At 36.2% G+C, this 19,492-nt stretch overlaps 1 non-coding gene and 1 pseudogene across 1 annotated transcript; both read right to left on the bottom strand.

Annotated features, from left to right (window-relative positions):
- Window positions 1–18,252, bottom strand: part of LOC108283956 — a 23,412-nt pseudogene extending 5,160 nt beyond the window's left edge.
- Window positions 8,966–9,068, bottom strand: LOC119467206. The gene has a single exon (XR_005195743.1). It is a non-coding gene; the product is annotated as a U6 spliceosomal RNA (small nuclear RNA).
- Window positions 18,253–19,492: the final 1,240 nt, after the last annotated feature.

Here is a 19,492-nt window from a genome sequence, read left to right as displayed (position 1 = left end):
AAGAATAACTCACATTTTCTAATTCAGGTTTAATGCTTTTATAGCTATTAGCAGTGGGACTGTCATATGTGGGTCCTTGAAACACACCTGCCAGTTACCTTCTAAGCTTTAGAAGAGCTTCTAAACTCCATATGGCTTGTGAAACAAGTGCTGTATTGGTTTTCTGTCTTTGTGTCTGTAACAGCAGAAATACCATGGCTTTCTATCTGTATCATGTACTTCATTTCTCTGGAGTGCGCAAACCACAAATTAAAGAAGACTTTTTGGATTTCTAGACCAAGGGCAATGTCTAATGTCTAATTTCCTATTAGTGGTATTTTGGTTTATATTATCATTTGCCTATCAAACTCTCTGTCTTCTTTCATTTCAACCATAACTACCAGGTTCTTTAATTTTTCAATTTCTGTATCATTACAACAATTCTCTTCATCTCTGTGAGAAGCAGGCTATGTGTCTGATTTGTTATAATTTTTATAGTCTGATTTATTTTCATTTGAATAAAGCTTAAAAGATTACTGTCAAGTGTATTCAGGAACTTGGAGTATAAATGCAATGAAAAGATGTTTGAAATGGGCTCCTTCTGTTCAGGCAATGCCTGGAATAATGCAGAGTTAGACACTCAAGATGCATCTGCTTCCTCACAATCAGGGATGTGATTCGTCAGATTACAGGGCACTCCCTTTAAGTTTGTCCCTCTTTAGAATTACTATGTAAGAGCTTTTCCTTAGGACAAACAGTAATTTTGGATTTTTCAAAATTTTCACCAATCTTCAGTTGAACTTTTCTGTAATGAATTTTAAAGGAAGTCCTGAATATACAGATATAAACTCTTTATCACAATTCTTACTCAGTTCTGGTTCTTGAGACTTTTTTGCAGGTGCCAAAGTGGGAAATTAATTTGCTTGTTTTGTTTCTCAGATGTCTTTTCTGTCCGGGTACATGTTTTAAAATTAACTTTATTCTGAATTAAATATGCACAAAGAAAAAGTAAAAAGTAATTAAAAGTGGCCAGGCACAGTGGCTCACACGTGTAATCCCAGCACTTTGGGAGGCTGAGGTGGGTAGATCACCTGAGATCAGGAGTTTGAGACCTGCCGGGCCAATGTGGTGAAACCCTGTCTCTACTAAAAATACAAAAATTAGCTGGGCGTAGTGGTAGGCTCCTGCAATCCCAGCTACTCGGGAGACTGAAGCAGGAAAATCACTTGAACTCAGGAGGCAGAGGTTGCAGTGAGCCAAGATTGTGGCATTGCACTCCAGCCTGGCCTCCAAGAGCAAAATTCCATCTCAAAAAAATAATAATAATAATTTAACTGTGAAACCTAATATATGCTTTGCTACCCCTAAGTTACTGGATTATAACTAAGAAGTAAAAAGCAATTTGCCTTGGCTTAACACAGAAGAAAAACAAGAACCAGCAAGCTTAACTCTCAATGTTTGTTTGGACTAAACTTAATTTATTATGAATTAAATCTGCCAGAAATGGGTTCACAGATGATATGTAGTATTATAAAGCTTCCTCTCATAAAATGATTTTTACCTCAGCAAACTATAAATAGTGAATTCATACTTCTGAGGATTAACTGGAGAGTAGGCAAATGCTAAATTATTAGAATTGGCTAAAATATTTTAAAATTAAATATGAAATTATGATCTGTTGAACTCTAAAAGGATAGTCTAAAAGGTCACTCCTTTTGGACTATGGTATGTTATCTTAAAAAAGCAAACAAACAAACCAATATTAAACCAGAAATTTAAATAGTTTTATACCTGTGGCTGTTTATTTTCACTTTTTTCAAGCCTTTCTTGCTTTTTCTCTGAAGTCACTTTTAAATTGTGTTCTGCTGACAAATCCATATATTTAGCTAAAATGAATTACTTAGAAGACTATAACCTTTATAAAAATGGATACAAAATAACATATACTTTTATTTTAAAATTCAGAGTTTAAATGAAGCTTAATGTTTACTAGAATATTTACATTTTAAACAAATACTTCTAATTATTTAAAACTTCAACAAACCACTTGGGAAGACACCAGATATTAGCAGTTTCAAGGCATGTAAAAATCTCAGGGTCACCCACAAATTATTCCACCCAATATAAATAAACAAAACAAAATTTTAAAAATACAGTGAAAACATATAAAGTAATACTTCACTATTTCTTACTTCATGATAGTGTCTTTAACCACACGCTAAGCGAGTTGTTATTTACCAATGATTTGCAAAGTTTTGTTACTGTTACACCTTTATTAGTGTACATCCTGTTTTTTACATCTGAAGTGTTTTTCTCTACTATTCTGACAAATTAATTTTTGTGTTGTAAGACTGAATGCAGGCTGGGCACAGTAGATCACACCTGTAATCCCAGCATGTTGGAAGGCCCAAGAGGGAGAATTGCTCAAAGCCAGGAGTTTAAGACCAGCCTAGAGACCATAGTGAAACCTTGACTCTACAGAATATTTGCCAGGCATGGTGGTGTGGGCGTGTAGTCCCAGCTACTCAAGAGGTTGAGGAGAGAGGCTCCCCTAAGCCCAGGAGTTTGAGTTTGCAGTGACTCTCAATCATGCCATTGCACTCCATCTTGGGTGACAGAGTAAGAATTTGTTTCCAAAAACAGAAAAAGAAAAAAGAAAAAAAGGTTCAGAATGCTATGTGAAGTCCTCTTTGAATCTGGCTACATTTCTTCACGTACACAGATGTTTCTTCCTTGGGGATCCCTTAGTACTTTGTCAATTTCTTCTAGTGTCACTTCACCATCTAAACTGCACATCATGTCTTTGCATGTCTATCCTCTTTGCTGCTAGACTGTAGCAATCATCTTTGTATAAACAGTCTTTATTTTACTAAATATTTATTGAGTTCCTGCTAAGTGGTAGGCACTGGGGTTTAGAGAATGGGAATAAAACTTGTCAGGGATAGCTTTTCTAGGTATCATGCCCAAGCTGAGACTTAGAGAGTGAAGTTCACCAGATTAAAAGAGGCAAAGGGCAGGAAAGGTAGCGCATGCCAGGCAGTGGCAAGAGAGGAAAAGAAGCCTCCCAGAGCTTATGCATTTGTCTACAGTGAGGGATGGTTGTCTATCGTGAGGGGTATTACCAGAAGCTCAGTAATGCCAGAAAAAAAAAAAAAAGGCAGACAGAGAAAGGGCTGCAAATGGAGATTTGGGCAGAAGCCAGTTTCTGAAAGCCTTATATAAACCAATTATTATGGTCATTTCTTAAATTTAGAAAAAAGAAAAACAAATTTAAAAAGCATAATTCCAAGAAAAAGACCAACATTTTATTTTATCTTATCTTATTTGACTTGATTTTTATTAGAGATGGGGTCTCACTCTGCCACCCAGGCTACAGTGTAATGTTGCTGTCATAGCTAACTGCAGCCTTAAATGTCTAGGCTCAAGCAACTCTCCTGCTTCAGCCTCTCATGTAGCTGGGATTACAGAGGCAGAATGCCATACCTGGCTACATTTAAAACAAAAATAGACATTGGGGCTTGCTATTTTGCCTAGGCTGCTGGACTTCCTGAACTTAAGGGATCCTTCTGTCTCAGCCTCCAACACTGTGGGGATCATAGGCAGAAGCCACCATGCCTGGCAACACCAGTATTTTAAATGAATAAAGTGGAGTCCCATCATTTTATCTTATCATGGATGGGTGAAAACCTTGCAATAGATTCATGTACTTCATGAATTTGTGACAAGGAAACTATAGCATTAACTACAGCTGAAGCTTCCCTTGTCTATGTAGTTAAGAGTAGAGACACTCAAGTGTCTTATCCTTTGCACTTTCTCTTTTGTTTTCAAATTTGCATGTTTTGTAGGTGCTGTTTCTGTCAAACATGCAGGTTTGTTAGATATTCCTTCTGGAAAACATCATTTCTCTGCCTCCTTACCTGGCAAAGTTTCACTCACTCTGCATGCTTATCCTAAATCCTATCTACTTTTTAAAAGCTTGCACTAATAACCACAAATTTAAAGTGCATGGCATCTAATGAACATAATAAAAACCTACTAAATAATAACGATATGCTTAGGTGACATCTATCCTCCATCTGTCCTCTACATAAGGGTTCAGGATACTATAGACCACAGGCCAAATCCTGCCTACCATATGTTTTTTCTCAACAAAGTTTTATGAGAGTACAGCCATGCCTATTCACAGACATGCTACCTATGACTGCTTTCACACTATAGTGGCAGGGTTGAGTAGCTACAATAGAGACCACATGGCTTATGGATTGCTTAAATTGCCTTTGAAAAAAGAGAGAGACCACATGGTCTAAAATATTTCCTACTTAGCCCTTTAGAGAAAAAAAGTTTGCCAGTCCCTACTTTAAACCATGAATAGAATGCCCTAATTCTCAAATCTAATCTAATGCCTTCCCTGCTCACAATTTTCCAATGAATTCCTGTAGCAAACACTACTGGCTCCCTACCCAAGAGCAATTCCTTATTGTTTCTTGCTGGAGAAACACAAATCTATTTGGTTATTTATTATCGCAATACCCCTCCCCAGCTTCAAAACAGAAATGATTATTCTAAGCTAATTACATAATTACATTTGCCTTCCCAGTGCCTGGTTCAGGGATGAGCATATGGTATGACCCAGCCAATAAGATAGTAAAGGAAGGCCACTGCATGCTTGTGAGTTTTCTCTCAATAGGTCTTCTAGTATTTGCAGCCAAAAGCATTCTATCTGAGAAGTTTCTCTTGGCCTACAGGATAAGATCTACTCATTTCTATACATTAAAAAGCCTTTTATTGAACTTGTTTCTAGACACAGGTAAAACAACAACAACAAAGTCTTTCCTAAGCTTGCCTTCACTGGCACATACTGAACATAATAAATACATAATAAATAATAACTAAAAGCTATTTTTGCCCAATTCCCAATCACTCCCATATACATTTTTTACACTAGTAAATCTGAACTGCTGATAAACTCTATAAAGTTCACTCAGGTGTCCTACCTTTCGAACTTGCTCCTCCTCTTTTTAAAACTTTCATCTTCATGGCTGCTGCGTCTGTCAAATATGTAAGCTTGTTAGATATTTCTTCTGCCAAGCATCATCCCTCTGCCTCCTTCCACTCACTGGCAAAGTTCCACTCACTCTGCATGCTCACTCTAAATTCTACCCACATTTTAGAAGCTTGCATTCATCACTACAAATGTAAAAATGCCTGGCACATATTGAACATAATACATACATAATGATAACTATAAGCTCCCAGATGACATCAGGTTCAGAGTAAGCACTACATAAGAAAGTAAATAAAATAAATGACAATGGTAACAACAATCTCCTAACCATATTTTTAAAATGTATTTTGTAACATTGGAAAAATGCTTAGTCCATAAAAGACACATGATAGTTATTAAGTGGACAAGTATATGAATGAATATTTTTCTTAAAAATTCAGTAGGAAAAATGCAAAAGTTAAATAGTTGTCTGTATTCTATTATAAGCACCTTAAAGACAAAAAACTATGTCAATTTCATCTTTGTCTATTGCAATTTGCCAAACTTAACTTATAGAAATGGTTTGATACATATGCACAAAATTTAAGGTGTCTTTATACAATTCAGATTGTTATTGTGAACCATTTTTATAATTTTGTTATAATTTTTTGAGCCTAGAGTTTGGCTATTGGAATATTTATTATGATCATCTTTTGCCTAATGATAACAGAGTATCTTTTTTTTTTTTTTTAGATGAAGTCGTGCTTCTATGTCACCCAGTACAGTGGCACAATCTCAGCTCACTGAAATCTCCACCTCCTGAGCTCAAGCAATTCCTCTGCCTCAGCCTCCCAATCAGTTGAAATTACAGGTGCCTGACCCAGTGCCTGTATTTTTAGTAGAGATGGGGTTTCACCATGTTGGCCAGGCTGGTCTCAAACTCATGGCCTCAAGTGATCCACCTGCCTCAACCTCCCAAAGCGCTGAGATTACAGGCATGAGCCACCACGCCCAGCCTGGTAACAGAGTATTTTTTCCAACAAAATCACTATGACTGTGATAATTATCCAGCACATATTAAAAGAAAAAAGCTTGTTCTAAGAAGTGAATATATCTCATGAGGTTCCAACTGATGGAGAATGAAGTAAAAAATAGACCTTGTTTATATAAGAATACATAACTTCTGCTTCTTGGAAAGGAATTACTTTTCAGTCTTCAGAATTCAATAGGTATCTTCAAAAGCAATCTTCTATTTGTATGGATGTACACTGTTTTATGATTATTATTCATATTTGTTTATGGTATCAGAAAGAGATTGTTGAGTTCCCAGTTCTAAAGATAGTTACTTTCTTAGTGACAAAAATTCCTGTGTAATACAGTTGACCCTTGAATAACAAGAGTTTGAACTGCAGGGGTTCACTTATATGCAGATTCTTCTTCTGCCTCTGCAAACCAGAAACAGCAAAACTGAACTTTTTTCTTTCTCTTCAGCCTAATCAACCTGAAGATGATGAAGATAAAGACTTTTGGGAGGATTAACTTATGCTTTATGAATAGCAAGTATATTTTTTTCTTTTCTATGATTTTCTTTATAAAAGCTTCATTTTTCTAGCTTATTTTATTGTAAGAACATAACATATAATAATATAACACATACCAAATATGTGTTCATCACCTGTTTATTTTATCAGTAAGGCTTCCAGTCAATGGTAGACTATTAGTAAAGTTTGGAAGGAGTCAAATTTTCTCAGATTTTCAACTGCACAAGGGTCAGAATCTCTAACTCCCACATTATTCAAGAATCAACTGTAATTAATATTAATTTACTAAATACAAACCACTTATAAAAATTAAATAGAAAATACATTTGCATAACAAGTCCAATTTGTAATAATGTGATTATAGAGAAAAATACAACATACTAACTTAAAAATCTAATTTTTAAATTTATATTAATACAAAAACATCATGTAGAATTTCAGGGATCATAAGTAGGTAAATAAATTTTTTTCAGACAATACTGTTTGAGATTATAAATTAGCTACAATTAACTTCTTAAATAACTCTAAATTCTAAACTACAGAAATTAAATTAAAAAATATATATATACACACAGGTTTTTTTAAACTGCTCTTTGATAATTAAAATTATGTAACCTTACTTTTTTTTTTTGAAGATAGAAGCTTGCGCTTTTATCCAGGTTGGAGTGCAGTGGTGCGATCTCAGCTCACTGCAACCTCTAACTCCTGCGTTCAAGTGATTATCCTGCCTTAGCCTCCCAAGTAGCTGGAATTACAGTCACCCACCACCACACCTGGTTAATTTTTGTATTTTTAGTAGAGATGGGGTTTTGTCATGTTAGCCAGGCTGGTCTCAAAACTCCTGACCTCAGGTGGTCCACCCAACTTTGCCTCCCAAAGTGCTGGAATCACAGCCTTGAGCCACTATGCCAAGCCTGTAATCTTAGTTTTTAAAATCAATAAGACCACCAAGAAAAATGAGGAATTTACTATGAGAAGTCTTACCTTGATTGTCATTTCAAAGATGATTTTTAAGTATCTTAATGTTCCAAAATTTGTTGTTGAATGCTATACATAATAAAATAAATGAAATTACTATTTTAATAGTAATATAAAAAATTTTACCCAACATAAATTCTTAAAGCATTTCAGACAATATCAGAGCCAATGTAAGAACTCTAATGTCCCATACACTTTAAAATTTTAAGCTCTATACATTTATTAGGCTTCTAATAAAAGAATGAAAACATAAACTACTCATAAACAAAGAGAAGCATAGCTCAGTAAATTAATTCTAGTCAGCTTAACATCTGGGAAAGTGTCCTGCACTCAGAATAAGTCCTCGCTCTATAACCAATAGGTGTTTTGTTTTCAGACCAGTTGCTTCTCTTAGGCTCCATGACTTCTTCTAAAAAATAAGGATTTTACTATTTTTCTTCACTAAGCTGTGAGGAGGATGTAATGAGATAACATGTTTAAATATTCAGAAATAGTAAAGCAATGTAATAATTTATTCTTGAATTGGATTGCTGAAATAATCTTGAAATCTCAAAAACTGATGGATGTTTTATCATAGGTTCTAATATTTGAATTTGAGTTTTTGGAAAATGATATTAAGTGCTAATTTTGATTATTTGTTCTATTCATTGTGGCTTGTAGTTCAGAGCATTTTTGCTAATTCATAACTTGTAACTAAATTTATGTATAAATATATTACCTCATCAAAATAGATTACCTAATTGTCCCCTATTACTGAGCTCATCAATCACACCAAGGGCAGAAAGCTAATAGATGTCAAAACCTGGCTTGGACAACTACCATTTCTTCTCTGTCTACTCAAACTCTGAGCCAGCAGTGTTAGAGGGCTGGGTCTTCTTGGTCCTCTCCAACTGACATACAAGACAAAACCCGGCTTGTATTGTTTTCAGTTCCATGAAACAGAGGCAAGTTGATGCTTCCTTATTTCCAAGTCATGTACTAAGAACATATTTGCATGTAACATCCCATATGTTACTCAGTTCTGTTCTTATTTCACAGATCACCTTATCTAAATGTTTCTTCTTTTTTTTCTTTTTTAATTGAGATGAAGTCTCACTCTGTTGTCAAAGCTGGAGTGCAGTGGCATGATCTCCTCTCACTGTAACCTGTGCCTCCAGGGTTCAAGCAATTTTTCCTGCCTCAGCCTCCTAAGTAGCTGGGACTACAGTCACATGCCAACATGCCCAGCTAATTTTTCATATTTTTAGTAGAGACAGGGTTTCACCATGTTAGCCAGGATGGTCTGTCTCCTGACCTCGTGATTTGCCCACCTCGACCTCAAAGTGTTGGAATTACAGGTGTGAGCCACCGATCCTGGCCCAACATGAATACTTTTATAATAATAATAACAATTTCAATATTGGGAGTCTCCTGTTTTGGTTTGATTCATACTATTTCCCTTGTGCTAGTTAACAAATAGTCAAATGACATTCTGAGGACTGTGCCAAATATGGAATGCTTTATGAATTTGTGTGCCATCCCTAGGCAGCAGATATACTTATCTGTTCTGTAATGATTCAATTTTAGAATATGTGCTACTGAAACAAGTATTAAAGCCCTGTTTTATACCTGGGTACTCATGAGCCATGAATAAAGCTTAGCTCTGTTAAATAGAAATTATCTACTTTAGATACACAGAATTTTACTGAATGATTTCCTATGAGGTAGAGTTTTTGAGTATTTTAAAAACTTGTGGTAGAGATGCAAGTATCCTGAGAGATTTTCATTATTATGGAAACAGATCACTCGAGGGGCCAACTGCAAGTTGGTGCCCACTACTTTATTGAAGGATAACGTGGAACCTTCTGCTATCTCGCAAAGGCTGTTGCATAGGACATAGGAAAGTCTCAAGGTACAGATAACAAAAGGGAAAGGGAACTCTGATCTCTTTCTACAACATTATTAGAACATTCCTGACTGTTGAGTACAATCCCAAATAATACTTGCTAAAGAAAAGATGAACACATGACTCAAAGGATAACTTACCATGAAAGTCTAGGCTAAGCCTAGCTAAGAGGTGGGCCACAAATAACATATTTAGTGTTGGGGAGGGTCAATTTACTCACTATGTGTGTGGGTAAAGCCTGGAGGCCTTGGCCTCACTGCCAGAGCAGGGTGCTGGGAACAATGGCTGAGCATATGTACATGAACTAAAAAACACTGTAGCTGTGAATTCTGTGTATGAGTCACTGTGAAGACTGAGGAATTTGAATCACTAAAGGCATCCTGGTGGCAAAGGTCAATCATTACCAGATTGCAGGATCAGTTACAATGAAAGCAATACAGCAAGCGAATCAATGGAAACAATGGAATGATTAGAGTGGATTTCTCCCCCTTCTTCTGACTTGTAAAGCAAGACTGTCTTCCTTGGACTTAGAAAACCCCTTAGCTGTTTGAAAAATTCAAAGCAGAAAGGCATAGGAGATAGCCCCAAAGGAAAATACAAGATTTTCTGCTAAACCGGACATTTCAAGACCCAATAACTAATTAGAAAAGTCAGGCCAGGCAAGGTGGCTAGCAGTTTGGGAGGCCGAGGCAGGAGAATCACTTGAGCTCAGGAACATGGGCAACATAGTGAGACCTTGTCTCCAAAAAAAAAAAAAAAAAAAAAAAAAAGAAAAAAAAGTAAAAGATGTGACACTATTTATATCTCACATATAGGAGTTATACTTGGAATAAAATGAACAGCATCAAGATCCCTAGGGATAAAGGTTTTTAAAAGTCCTGAAAGAATCTTGCACTCACTGCTACTTCTAACTAGCCTAGCTTTCTGTTTGATTTCTGGCTAAAAAGTGGACTAACTTGTTGCCATTCCAAACTACCTCAATAAAACTATGAACTGTCACCTAATGTATCGATGCAATATTTTGTAATTATTTTAATTTAGTATTAACTGGTCTTTTAACATAAGCACTTACCTTATCAAATCACAACAAATAACGTAATCTTCTGCAGTTTGTCCAAACATATCTTGACAAAAGATGGGAGAAGGCTGACTGTACTTGAAAAGTTATGATGTACAGCAAGCATGAGGGCTGTTCTAAAATAATAAAGAAATAACCCCACTCAAGAACTTTAATAAATATATTTAACTCGCAAATTTGATACACTTTACCAATTAGTATTTTGCCTGTCAGTATAGACATAATAAACATTTACGTGCTCTAGCTTATGCCTACAAGCATCTTGGGTGCTCAAGTGTTCATCTTTGTAAATTACCACCAAAGCTAAAAGGCAGAGACAACAAAAAAGCCTCTTGTCCCACTGGGATATGACATAATACATGTGTCTAACTTACAATTTTTTGATGTCCAAGAAACTATGCTGAGGTCACTTATCTAAAATAGGCAAAGATTTAGATGAAGATTTCTCCATTGCTTTCCAAGTCTGATATATTGTAATTCAAAGTCAGCTAGGGGTCTGATAAATAAGAGCTATCTGCAGGCTGAAAACAGCAATAATGATAATAATAATAATAGTAGTAGTTGTAAATTGAAAGTTAAAAAATTCAAAGGAGGAAGGCATAGGATACCATAATAATGGTAACAATAGTAGTTGTAAACTGAAAGTTAAAGTCTACGCTTTATAAAATTAATAAAATATGAAACCCTTTTGGCTAATATAAGATTACAGGACCAAAAACATCAGATTACAAAAAAATAGTCTATCAGAGAAAATGAATCCTACTATATACAGTTTTTATATTGCTCAGTCCAAATAATTGCTTTTCTACCTATTGTGTTATTTTTCACTGTATGCCAATAATTATATGTTAACCTTCTCATTAATATTTCTGACTTGAGTGACTGTTACCACTCTAGAACAGTCAGGTTTTTATTTTTTAAAAAAAGAACTACTGTACCTTTTGAAACTATCAACAGCATGTACATTTGCCTGGTTTTTCACTAAAAATTCCACCATTTGCTGTCTCTTGCAAACTATAGCAAGCAAAAATGGTGTGTTTCCCTCCTGTAAGAAAGCAAAAACAATTTATAATTTATAAAATTACGTATTTCTCAACTGAACTAAAAATCTTCTATAAGATGCTATGAACTTAAACATACAATATAGAAAAAAAGTAAATGCAAAGCAGTCACTTCCTTCTCCCTCCTCTGTGCTTTCCCATACACTGCCTTGCAAACACCCCCAGATTGTTAACCAAATAGACAATTAGTTCATAGGACTGCTAAAACTAAATTATTAAAAGAATTACTATTGTATTCTCACTGACTTAATGGGTTTCAGTGTTTAAAACTGACATCCTGATTATGCCAAAGCTCTGTAAACTTAACAGACATACTGAGATAGTCCATAATACAACTTCAACTGAAAAAAAAGAGTTCAGAAACTGCTACTTATCTAATTGAGAAAACCTGACTTGTAATGATCATTTTTTTGACACATAATCACCTGACTCGTGACAATGGAACATGAAATAGTGAAAGGGACTGCCTCTACTTATTGAAAGATCACCCACAAGCAAATTTCTAGGCTCTCTAAATGACAGTAAATAATTCATGATGAGAAGAAAAAGGGTGTTATTCTGTAAGCTGAGGGATATTACCCATAATATTTCCTTTCACTTCCCAGTCTCAGACGTAGAAAGAGACAGATAAGTCAGGCTAATATTATCGGAAAGAAGAACTTTGAAGGAAGTAACCCCTATCAAATGCCAAGTCTTTTAGAGATTTCTTATGGTTTTGAGATATAGGAATTTATACACTGCACTCATCTATTCTGTGGTTCTTAATCAGGGGTATATTCAAACCTAGAGGTGTTTCTTGTTTGTTTGTTTTTGCTGTTGTTGTTAGAGACAAGAGTCTCACTATTTGCTCAGGCTTGACTCAAAATCCTAGCATCAAGCGATCCTCTCACCTCAGCCTCCTAAGTAGCTGGGACAGGGAACAAGCCACTGTGAATGGCTTCAAAAATATTTTTAACCATATATGTTCAGGCCTTATTAGATCTATTACATCAAAATCTTCAACAGAAAGCCTACACTTGTAGAGTTTTTACAAAATTTCCCCTGGTCCCTGTAATGCACAATTCTAGCTGAGAATTAATGCAGCAGACAATCAATTCAGTTTCATCGCTCACCCACACAGCCAATAGTCTTACCAGTTTGGGATGTGGACAAAAAGAGAAAAGAGTAAGAGTCATGTATTAAAACTTCAGTTAATTTTCCTGGGTATGGGTAGAACAGGGACACACAAACTCAAAATCTCACTTGATTTTGCTATTTATAAGATCCTTATCTCCCACCTTCCCACCAAGACATTCAAATTTGAGAGGAGACTTATTTAAGTGGCTGTTTCTGCTAGGATGGGCAATAATACAATTACTAATTTGTTTCACCCTTTGCTGAAGTGTTTCTAACTTTGTCACCACCTATTCACTGCCATTCTGGTTTCCTCAGTCCTCTAAAACTTGATCTTTAGGCAAGTTTTAATCATTCTCTTTACCAAACCAAAAGTAATTACCCCAAAGCTGAAGAGCACTTTGTCTGAATACATAAACAAAAAAGCAACAAATTAAAAAACAAAACCTCTTCTTTGCCTTTTTCCCTCATTACCTAATTTCTAAGTGACCTGTATATTTCTGAATGCTCTCCTTTTCCCTTCCCATTTTCTCCTCTTAAGCCTTGATACTGAAAGATACGGGAGATTTTTTTAAAGAAAATTGTCAGCATCACCAAGATTTCCATTTATGGTAAGTTGCTTTAATTTTGTTTGAGTTTTAAGAGATAAAGTCTATTTCCAGGATAATTTTTTTTCCTGTGTTTTTTGACACTAATCAGAAAAATAAAACAACCCTGGGGTATTTGAAAAAAAAAGTTTTATCTTGAAAAAAATTCACAAATAATTTCCATAAATGCACTAAAAACCTTTTTTAAAATTATCAATATTTAAAGTAGAATCTGAGACAATTATTTCAAAATATTTTCATTCAGGGAATGCTTGAGATTCCAAACTTGAAAAATCAACCCTTACCTATGTCAATGTTAGAACAAATATTTTGAAAAGAAAATTCATTGATCTATACCTTGTTTATTGCTTCAATATTTGCATGGTAAGAAAGCAGTTTTTCTGCCAATAAAATCCCTTTATTATACACAGCATAATGAAGAACAGTGTTGCCGTACACATCTTGAATGTTTCGTTTGGCTCCATGTTCCAGCAGAAATATGGAACAAGTGTCTTCCTGGCAATGTGCAGCCTATTGGTATTAGTAAAAAAATTAGACTGTAAATTCTAAGCATTCAAAATACATATTCCACAGGTTTCACCAACTAGTTATATTTAAATTAGATAAATTCATTTCTATGTATTTAAATCAAATCCATTTCATGTTGAAAGAGTTAGCTACTATACACCTTCATTAAAGGTGTCCTGTTTAGTCTGTCACTGATGTCAATTTGGCATTTTCTGCTCATTAAGAGACCTACCACTTCCACATGGCCATGGACACAGGCCAAATGTAGAGCAGCCCTATGAAAGTGAGAGGAGTTTTCAGGAAATTGTAATGCTGTATCTCAAAGCCTATAATGATTCATGTCATTGTAAACATTGAATAGCATGTTATTTCTCTGCCTTCAAAACAATTTTTTTTTGGAAGAAAGTACAATATTTATTAGCTCTTACTGCTCACTACCTTAATGAAAACGGCAGCCTATTTGGAGAGAATAAGCTTGGTCTTTGGATTCACTTCAACTAGGGCTTGAGTTCTATTCTGAACTCTGTCACTTACCAGCTATTGCTTAGACTTTCTGTGCCTCAATTTCCTCATTAATAAAATAAAGATGACAATAGCAGCTAGCTTGCAGGACACCATTGTGATACTTAAATAAGAATCTATACAAACTATTTAGAACTGTTCCTAGAACAACCAAAAACTCAATAATTGTTAGATTTTAGTTTTTTGAGACAGGGTCTCTCTTTGTTGCCAAGGCTGCAGTGCAATGGTGTATTTATACTTCACTGCAGTCTGAAACTCCTAGGCTGAGGCAATCCTCTTGCCCCAGCATCCTGAGTAGCTGGGTCCACAGGAGTTCACTAGCACGCTCAGCTAATTTTTAAGAATTTTTTGTAGAGTAGGAATCTCACTTTGTTGCCCAGGTTGGTGTCAAACTCCTGGCATCAAGGGAAGCTTCCACCTCAGCCTTCCAAAGTTCTTGAATGACTGATATGAGCCACTGCACCCAGCCAGATGTTATAATTATTACTAGCGCCTGAATAAATTTTAATTAAGTAAAATGATACAATTATTCCTATTTTGCAAGATGATTTAAAGATTAGGTCATATTTTAACATATCTGATACTGGAATGGCACTTATAATTCATAACTTTTTATAATTGTAATTGGTAGCATTTTAAAATAAACAATATAGAAAATAATAGGGTATCAAACAATGATACCTAACATTAAGGTAGGTATGGACCTAACATTAGGTCCATGAGACCTAACATTAAGTAAAATAAAATACAGTATACACAGCAGGTCTAGGGCAGTTCTAGGCATCTAACTGGCACTCAAGTACATTTTGGTTCTTAAAAGTACCATAGGAAAAGAGTACTGAAATAACAACAACATTTTTTTAAACAAATTACTTCTTACTTTGATTTTTGAAAAATGTGAGGCCAAAGAAAACTCATCATTGAAATAAACAGGTATGGCTCATTTTAGTCAACACTTAGATTTACAGAATAAATGCAAATCAGACTTTCCAATGATTAATATTGTATTTATGACTAATAAATTTTCAAAAGAGTAGTTAGGGGTTATCTTTTACTATTTTCTACCTTCAGAAATGCTTTTATTTGAAAGGCAGGAGGAAAAGCTTCAATAAGATTAAGTCCTAATAATTCTCATTTTAAATCTCTCATCTTGCTCAGGCAGAGGAGGTAAACATGAAGTCTTTAAGTATGCAAGGATCCTGAGAGTACAATTTGTCTGCTATATAACAGATGTTCAGGTTATGTTTGATGAATAAACGGATTGAAAGAATGGATACAGTTGGGGAGTTTAATATTTTAAAATATAACTTCTTTAAGCCAATATTTTTGTGATAGTAATTATATTTGCTATTTTTTATTTTCATAAGACTGTAATCTATCATTGTTCACATATATGTAATGAATCTATACATAAGAAAAACATATGTACATAATAAAATCTGCAAGCACAGTTAAAAAGATTCCCTTTTTACTTCTGAAGAAGCTAAAAGTTCAAAGATAACAACCCACAAGATAAAAATGATTAAAAATAGACAGTGAGACATTATTTTTATCTGTACAAGATTCATGTTTCTCTTCCCAAGGATTATTCCATTAATAATAAATTTTACTAGAAGTTTTATAAATACTCACTGCAGAAATCACAAATAAGAAAAAGGAACAAAAAACTTTACTTAAAATACGCATGCTTAGAAGTCACAAATTCTATCCTATTTTGTACACAGTTTTGGCTAACACAAGACCACACAGTATGTTTCTGTGTGTGTGCAAGCAAAGTATTTTTTTTCCTCACTGGCTATAACAAAACACATCTTCACACATCGAACATACTTCTATACTTATTGCCACCTTCAATGGTCACATATCCATTCTGTGGGTTCCTGTTAACATAAATGCTGAGAAAAACAAAGTGCATGTATCTCTATTTTCTAAAGGTATTTTAATATAATGGAATTGATGGTTAAAAGGCATATACATTTTAAGAGTGTGGTAATTACCACCAAATTATCTACTAGAAAAGTCATCAGCAACTTAAACTTTAAGCAGCAGTTTAAGTATCACTGCGTCTTAGTTTCACAGACATTGTGGATAGAAAACAGTCTCCTTCCCCTTTTAAATTCTCTCACAAGAAACACTAAGGATTTTTTCCTACATACATAAATAACTTGTGGGCCTGCATATACGTACTTTGTTCACTTTTAGAGTTCTTTTCTTGTGAATTTGATCTGAAAGAATTTCCTGTAAAATAAAGATGTGCTTTTTATCTGCATATATATAACTGATATATAACATACTATATTAGTAACATACATAATTTGTTGTATAATCAGTAATATATATATATATATATATTATATATATACTAAGAAATAAATTCCCTGTAGGATGAAGATACACTTTTCATATGAATATAGATTTAAATATATTAGAAAAATATAAATATTTTTCAAGTATGTTATCCTTTGTTAATTTTTTTCTGATACACAGGAGGTTTTAATTTTTAGTTGGCTAAATCAACCTTCAGAATGTCTGCTTGTGAAGTCATTCTTAGGATGGCTTTTGTCAACGTAAAATGTACCTGTATAAATATGAATTTGTGTTTTCTTCTGGCATGTTTCTCATTTTGCATACGTAAAAATTTCAATCTGTATTCCATCAGGAACTCATTTTTGTGCTATAAAATTTCATTAGTTTTCTTCACACAGCAGGCATTTTATTCATAACTCATCCTTTGCTGCTCATCTGAAATGTTACCATTATCAATCCCTACATATATATCTTACATATATTTCAGTGTTTCTGGATTTTCTATTTTGTTCCATGTATTTATCTATCTTTTCAGCTGGTTGTATATAATTAATTGTGGGAATTAACAGCACATTTTGATATCTAGAGGAGCAAGTCTTTTTCACTCCGTTATAAAAATTTTTAATGTCATCACAAAAGATAGCAAATGTCATGCAAAAATGATAAAACCTTGATATTTTCATTCGGTTTATGTAAAAGTGATAACCATAGAGCTCACATTTTGAGAAAACGGAGTCTTCCCATTCAAGGAACCCACCTCCCACTTCCAAGTTTCCCTCTAAGAAGCCCCAGTAAAAAATCTATCTACATCTGTGGATTCGGATGTAAAACGGACACTACTGAAAAATGACATGGTGTTTTTGACATGGAAATGAGTTCTCATTAGGCATCTCCCTATCATGTATGTGACCGGATGTTTTAAACGTGTATGTGCTTAACTTTGTGAGTCAAATCACTCAAATTCTCTACCAAGTGCTCCAGGCGGGGAATTGCCAGGGATGGAAAGCATCTGAGGCTCTGTTTGGCTCCGCTGCTCGGAGGCTGCCCGGCGCCCTCCAAGGCCCCCGCCCCAAGGACTGGGGGGCTGCGGGGAAGACAGGCCTGAGGACTCCCCTCCGACCCCAGGCTGGGCCCCGCTACCTGTCCCTTCTGTCGCCGGCGTCCACGTCCGGCTCCCGCGCGTCAGGCAGCGCTCCAACTCCGCGGCACCGCCCTTTAGGGCCGCCCCGCGGGTCTTCCTCAGTTCCGCGTCCAGTCTGTGGAAACCGCGACCCGCCTGCTCCTCGTAGTCGAGGTAGCCCGACTGCCAGGCCCAGGCGTCTCCCGAAGCGGAAGAGCCTCCTCATAGTGGCCACTTCTCAGACGCCCACCACCCGCTCCTGAGCTGCCTGTTCTCCTCGTGGCCTTTTCACCCCCACCCAGCCCCAAATCCGCGATCCACCCGCAATCCCCCGATGTGGCTCAGAATCCGCGATCCAGCCCGGTCCACCACAGCCTTCAGCAGAGACACTCGCAGCCTCCGACCTCTCAGACAGAGTGAGCCGAGGAAAACCGTTAAGTGCGCGCCTGCGGCACAGGCGCGAACCCCGGAAGCCGCTCCCAAGCCCGCGCGGGACAGGGCGCACGGCGCAGGCGCAGCGGACTGGCGGGTTCTCCTGGGTTTGCCTGGGAATTCCGGAAATCTCAGGCGCGCTGCTCTCCAGGACTGAGGGTAGGCCTGGCTCTGGTTCCTCTCTGCTCCTCCTCCGAAGAGAGATCGGGGCGCTGGCGGAAGCCCCCCAAAGCCACTGGGGATGGGGCTGAGGGCCAGTTCCCAACCCAGTGCAGCAGCTACTGGGCAGACCGCCCGGCTCGGCTGCAGCCGCGGTGACATCTTTCCCTGGTTCTGTGAGGCTGGGACCGCCAGAGAAACAAAAATATTTATTTCATAATACACACTTAGTTTTTTTTTTTTTTTTTTTTTTTAACATAGAGACTATCACTGAGTCCTGGAGAAATGCATTACCTGTTTATTAACAACAATTATTTTATTTTTAAAACTATAAAAATGTATTTATAGTTTTAAAAATAAAACTGCATTCATAATTCATCTTTTGCTCCTCTCGCTATCCTAGTTTCTTTTTCTGATCTTTTCTTTTTCTTATAATGAGATTACCACTCACTTAAATATTAAATGCCTGGGATAATTTTTGTCTATTCTCTTTACTTCATTTGTCCCTACATCAAACTAGTCACCAAGTCCTCTCATTTTTGTCTCCTCAAATTATCTTGACTCGATTCTCTCCTCTCCAGCATTATAGAGGCTGTCAATATTTCAAACCCTCATGATCTCTCATGTGAGCTCATTTCTTAATTGAGCTTTTAGAGTCTACTCTTTCTCCCCAATACCAAATTCCTTCCTCTGCCTTTAGCATCATCTTTCTCAAATGTAACTCTGTCTTATCAGTCTCCTGTTTAAAAGCCAATGTTTGCTTTCCATTCGGTGCTTTCAAAATAAAGTTTAAGATCTTGCCCTATATGGCAGACTAAAGATGGCTACATATACTTTGTTATTTTTCCCACTGAGAAATGGGGTCTATGTTCACTCCCATTAAATATGGAATGGGCTCTGTGACTGATTTAACAAATTATGACTGTTATTTTCTGGACCCAGAAATTAAGAGATTGGCTGTTTGTACTTTCTGTTTCTTGAACCAATTATTCTGGGGATGCTCCCTCTAATAACCCCGCTAGCATGATATGAGAAGTCCAAGCCACATATGGAGGGGCTATGTGTATGTGCTTCAGTTGACAGCTCCAGCTGTGCTTGCAGCATTAATTGCCAGCCATGTGACTGAGCAATTTTGAACCTCCAGCAAAATTGACTGAGCTTTCAGATGAACTGCAGACTCAGCCAACATTTCACTGCAGCATCATAGACCTCAAAATA

The sequence above is a fragment of the Cebus imitator genome, unplaced genomic scaffold (genome assembly GCF_001604975.1).
Source record: "Cebus imitator isolate Cc_AM_T3 unplaced genomic scaffold, Cebus_imitator-1.0 Scaffold266, whole genome shotgun sequence".
NCBI classification, from domain to species: Eukaryota; Metazoa; Chordata; class Mammalia; order Primates; family Cebidae; genus Cebus; species Cebus imitator.
Note: the sequence above shows the minus strand (reverse complement) of the source record. Positions and strands in the feature narration are given on the sequence as shown.